The sequence below is a fragment of the Rhagoletis pomonella genome, unplaced genomic scaffold (genome assembly GCF_013731165.1).
Source record: "Rhagoletis pomonella isolate Grant_MI unplaced genomic scaffold, Rhpom_1.0 Rhpom_scaffold_00001, whole genome shotgun sequence".
NCBI lineage: Eukaryota > Metazoa > Arthropoda > Insecta > Diptera > Tephritidae > Rhagoletis > Rhagoletis pomonella.
This window is the reverse complement of record NW_023458555.1, coordinates 113,713,118-113,719,244: the sequence shown is the minus strand read 5'-3', so window position 1 is coordinate 113,719,244 and position 6,127 is coordinate 113,713,118. Positions and strand designations below refer to the sequence as shown.

The window sequence follows — 6,127 nt, the reverse complement described above, 5'->3', positions numbered from 1 at the left end:
CAGAAACGAGCTACTGGATTGAAAAATAGGCTACTTCCTTAACCGGTTTTCCGATCAGAACGAAATTTAGTACTATTACTACGGATTTCGGAAGGATGGTCTTAGACTGAAAGTAAGTCCGATAACTCAAGGCCCCTCCCGTACAAATTGGAATTTTCATATTACATACATATCTCTGGAAGTATTTGTGGGAGAGAACTGAAACGTGGTATAGCGATATGTATGTGAAATCAATGATGGCATTAATCGATTGATGTTTTAATCAGTTAGTTAATTCGATTACATTCAATCTGATCACAGTTAATCATGATTAATTTTAATCTGACTAAACAGTTAATCGTAACCGCGATTAAAAAATTAATTTTTAATCGTTAACTTTTAATTTGATCAAGTAGGTTTGGTGATTAATTAAGTTATGCTGGAATTTCCCTGTGCACACAAAGCAAGTTAATCCGGTATCGCTATGTCGGGCTTCCTCATCAATTTAAGCAATTTGGTGTGCATTTTAATTAACATATATACCAACAAAAGTTTTACAAACTAGGTTAGTAAAGGTTCCCAGTTTATGTATTACTAATAAAAATAATTATATAAGCGTAAAACACAAAATAATTATTATAACTGGTGCTTGGTTTCAAACTCGGACAAACTAGACAAATTAATCAGATTTTATTTTTAATTGGATTAACGATTAATGTTTTAAATTAATCAAACGTAATCGCAGCCAGCGATTAACGATTAAAAAATGTTATCATTAATCGTACAGTTGATTACGACTAATTAATTTTAATCATCAAACGCGATTAACATTTCAATCGTTAATTTTTAATTGTTAATCAGATTAACAGTTTGCCAACACTGTGTGAAATCTTGTTCATATTAACGGAGAAAAATTGACGTTTTTGGAAAAGAGGCGTAGCACCTCCCATACTGACTGAAAGTTTCATATTGCATATCTCTTCAAACTTTTGGGGTAAAGCACTCAAGCTTGGTATGGAAATACATATGTATATATGTATGTGAAACTAATACCATACTCATGGAGAAAAATGAAAGTTATTGGAAAAGGTGGTGTGGCAACTCCCATGCAAATTGATTTTTCTATGCTGCATATCTCTGCAGCCGGATTCCAGCTTTCGCTATCGCTAAAACTCTACAAATCTCCAAAAATCCAAACGCTAAAATTTATCCGAACTTTAAGCGATTTTTCTTAAATGCGATTCCGGTTGGTTCATCTATTAAAATCTCCAAGGAAAATTGTAATACTTTTATCCGCCGCAGGTGTCGCTGGTGTAGTTGAAGAGAAATGTCAAATTTTGTTTACTTTGGCTGCATTTCTTTATTCATTCTGAACGTTTGGAATAAACTTTTTTGTTTACTTATTCTTTAGAATGTTCCTGATGATATGTTAACATATATTTCAAACGTATTCTGTTGGTTCCGGCTGTGAAATGGGATTATCCGGAATGTATAAAGAAACGCAGCCTTTATGGCTCAGGGGAATTTAGTTAAAATTTGTAATTTTGATATAGTTTGCTCTAAATCAGAAATTAAAAGCCGCAATCTCGGTCTATTTCATTATAATATTAAGAAAGAGTGTTGTGATAATAAAGACGTGGTCAAGATGAGTGAGTTGCGAAGATATTTGTTTCGTATCTCAGTGAACTCCCAGCGAGCTTTAAGGAACCGTTTGCGAAGCAAAAGAAAATTGTTGCGGGAATCCACGGATCCCTTCTGTATTTCAGAGGAACGGTTCACTGAAATTTTTCGACTTCCAAAAGAAATATGTAGAAATGTTTTTAATGAAATCCGCCCCTTTATGTTGCAAAGGACATCAAGTTGTGGATTGTCGAAAGTTTTAAGGTTCCTTGTAGCATTGCGAATTTTTCGCTCAAGGTATGTACATATATACATATATATATACATATTCAATGTTGTATTAATTGAATTCATACTTTTTCAGGAAGCTATCAACGTTCGGTGGGACAAGACTTCTTACTTAATATATCCCAAAGCAGCGTCAGTAGATACATTAGAGAAATTGCCAGTATCATGGACAAATACTTGTTAACTACATACATTAAGTTTCCATCAACAGTTGAAGAAAAACAGGCTGTAAAGGAAAAGTACTTATACTAAATTAAAAGTAATATTACTTAAGATAAATTTATGATTCTTTATTTTAGATTTTATCAAGAGTTCAGATTCCCTGGGGTCATAGGAGCCATTGACGGATCGCATATTAAATTAACGACTCCATCCAAAGACATTGAACATGTATATGTTTGCCGAAAAGGAGGACACTCAATAAATGTGCAAGTGGTATGTTCTATTCATTTACATATTTACAAATGTATATACATATACGTAACATTGTATGTACATACATTATTTCATCACTTGAGGGTATGTGACATGGATTTAAGAATACTTGACTGTAATGCTCGTTTCGGCGGAACTGCTCACGATGCATCAGTTTGGAGAGCAAGTGCTTTGAAGGTTTTTCTTGACAATATGTACTCCAATGGAGAACGAAATTTTTGGCTTTTAGGTATATTTTACTCAATTTGTATACATACATATGTATATTATTTATGTAGCATAATTTTCCTTTTCACATGTTTAGGTGCCAGTGGATATCCTCAATTACCTTACTTAATGACTCCTATTCCGGGAAACAATCTCTCAGATTCTGAACTTAATTACAACAGACATCACCGGAAAGCAAGAAACTGTGTAGAACGCTGCTTTGGAGTGCTGAAATCTAGATTTCGATGCCTGTCAAAAGATAGAGTGCTTATGTATGACCCAGTTTTAGCCGGAAAAATTATAAATGCTTGTACAATTTTGCACAATATCATGATATTAAATAATATAAGGTATGAAATTGAGGATTATGATAACATAAGTTTTGATGAAGAGTTTAATTTAGTTGATGAAATAACTAGTACTCATCATGGTATTGCTGCAAGACAACAAATTGTAAATAACTATTTTAATTACTGAGATTTGTGGTTTGCTCACATTTACATGCATGTACAATGTATGTATTTGTCATGAGCTTATTCAGTTAGTTACATGTTTACCAGTTTTGTTTATTAAGTCTAGCGCCTTATATAACCAGCATCGTATAAATCCACATTTCACACTTTGTACAAAAATTAAAAAAACCAAAGAGATTTACCAATTTCCCAAAATATCTAAAACTTTGCCTTGATGTTAAATATTTTTTTGTTGACGGTGCCAGGTATTTTCTTCTATATAATAGTCGTTTCGAACATACTTTACGTGGAAGAAAATACCTAGCACCGTCAGCAAAAATAACAATATTAAAAATTCAAGCGTTTTGAAACTTGCTATTAGTCCTACTAAATTCAATGGTCTAAAACAATTTAATTTGAATTCAATTTTTACAAATTTTGTACAAAGTGTGAAATGTGGGTTTATACTATGCTTGTTATATAATGCGCTAGAATTTTATAAAAAAATAAACATTATAAACAATATAAAAACAGGCAAAACTGGTCAAAATGCAACTAACTTAATTACATCCTTTAATTTAAGCATTTATTATTATTATTTTTTAAATAATGCAATTAACGCTTACTCAAATTTAAAAAACAATTGCGTATTCGTTTATTTTCTTTATATTAAGTATTTTCTATATATGCATATTTCAGTCCAAAATTCATTAAATTTAAAAAATTAAGACGCTGTTCTTGAAATACTTAACCTACAACTTAAATACCTAATTTAGTTATATTAATAAAAAGTTAAAAATTAAAACGCTGTTCTACAACATGTACACTTACGCTACAGCTTAAATACCTAATTTATTTACATTAGAAATGAGTAAAAACAATAAAACGCTGTTCTACAGCTCGAAAACTTAACCTACAGCTTAAATATCTTATTAATTTAAATTAACCATAAATAAAAACAATAAAATTCTGTACCACAGCTTGAAAACTTAACCTAAAGCTTAAATACCAAATTTATTTACATAAGTAAAAAACAACGCGCTGTTCTACAGCTTGGAAAACTAAACCTATAGTATATGACCATTGAATTACAAACGGTACACAGATGTTTACATTTTTACGTTTAACTGATTTTTTAACTTTCATATTTTTAAATAAAAATATAGTAAATTCAATAACATAGACCACATATATCGTAGCTTCAAACTTTGTGGAGAATTCGCGAAAAATCGGCTAATTACGAAAAACTCATCAAAATTTAAAACTTATCAGAATTTTTAAAAAATGCTTTTACTACGCATATATATAGCCTTAAATTTTAGTACTATAAAGTGCAAGTTTGAAGTCGGTCAAAATTCGCGGTTAATTTTTTGAATTTTTTTTTGGTAGAAGGTGTTCTGCATTTTCTTCCACGTAAAGTATGTCGGCATTTTTTTATGTTGAAGAAAATGCATTACACCTTAAACCAAAGATATTTTCGAAAAATCAAACGCGGATTTCGACCGACTTCAAACTTGCATTTTATGGAACTGAAATTGAAGGCTATATATCTACGTACGTAAACATTTTCTAAAAATTCTGTTAAAAGCTTTTAAATTTTGATCACAGCTTTTCGTAATTTGTTGATTTTTCGCGACTTTCGCACAGAGTTTAAAGCAACGATAGATGTGGTATATGTTATTGGATTTACTATATTTTTATAAAAGAAATATTAAAGTTCAAAAAATCAGTTAAACGTCAAAATATAAACGTCTGAGTACCGTTCATAATTCATTGGCAACATACCGTAAAGCTCAAATATCTATATTTCTACGATCACTCCGAGACCAATTACCTTTGTAACTAGAAGTAAATCCAATTTATTTAAGACATTGGACAATACGTCGGCCTTTCTCTCTTCTATATTTGTACACAGATAGCTTATAGGCCAGATTGGTTATTAGGCTATTTTTTTAAGAGTTGCCACCTGTTAAAAAAGTTTCATTTATTTAATATGCGGGAACGACTGAATGGATTTGCATGAACATTTGCACACAGATAGCTTATGACCCAGATTGGAAAATAGGCTACTTTTCTTAAGAGTTGCCACCTGTTACAAAAGTTTCATTAGATTAATACGCGGAAATGACTGAATGGATTTGCATGAAATTTTGCAAGCAGAAAGCTTATGGCCTACAGTGGAAAATAGGCTAATTTTTTGGAAGAGTTGCCACCTGTTAAAAAAGTTTAATTAAATTAATACGCGGAAACGACTAAACGGATTTGCATGAAATTTTGCACATGGATAGCTTATGACTTAGGTTAGAAAGTAGGCTACTTTTTTTTAAGCGTTGCCACCTGTTAGAAATGTTTAATTTAATTAATACGCGGAAACGAGTTAACTGATTTGCATGGAAGTTTTCACACAGATAGCTTATGAGCTAGGGTGAAAAATAGGCTACTTTTTTAAGAGTTACCACCTGCTAAAAAATTTTAATTAAATTAATACACGGAAAAGACTGAACGGATTTGCATCAATAGGCAAATTTTTTGGAAGAGTTGCCACCTGTTAAAAAAGTTTTCATTAAATTAATATGCGGCAACGACTGAACAGATTTGCATGACATTTCGCACGAGATAGCTTATGACCTATGTTGGAAAATAGGCTACTATTTTAAGAGTTATCACGTATTAGGAAACTCTAATTAAATTAATACGTGGAAATGACTGAACTGATTTGCATGAAAGTACGCACACAGATAGCTTATGAGCTTGACTGGAAAATAGGCTACATTTTTAAGAATTGCCACCTGTTTGAAAATTAAATTTTGCTCAAAGATGGTTTATGACCTGGACTGAAAAATAGGCTACTTCCTTAACCGGTTTTCCGATCAGAACGAAATTTAGTACACTTACTACGGATTTCGGAAGGATGGTCTTAGACTGAAAGTAAGTCCGATAACTCAAGGCTCCTCCCATACAAATTGGAATTTTCATATTACATACATATCTCTGGAAGTATTTGTGGGAGAGAACTGAAACTTGGTATAGTGATGTGTATGTGAAATCAATGTTTGCATTAATCGATTGATGTTTTAATTAGTTAGTTAATTCGATTAAATTCAATCTGATTACAGTTAATCATGATTAATTTTAATCCGACTAAA

At 31.5% G+C, this 6,127-nt stretch overlaps 1 long non-coding RNA gene across 1 annotated transcript; it reads left to right on the top strand.

Annotated features, from left to right (window-relative positions):
- The first annotated feature begins 1,513 nt into the window (after nucleotides 1-1,513).
- Nucleotides 1,514-2,271, top strand: LOC118735270. The gene is made up of 3 exons (XR_004992558.1): nucleotides 1,514-1,896; nucleotides 1,964-2,126; nucleotides 2,187-2,271. It is a non-coding gene; the product is annotated as an uncharacterized LOC118735270 (long non-coding RNA).
- Nucleotides 2,272-6,127: the final 3,856 nt, after the last annotated feature.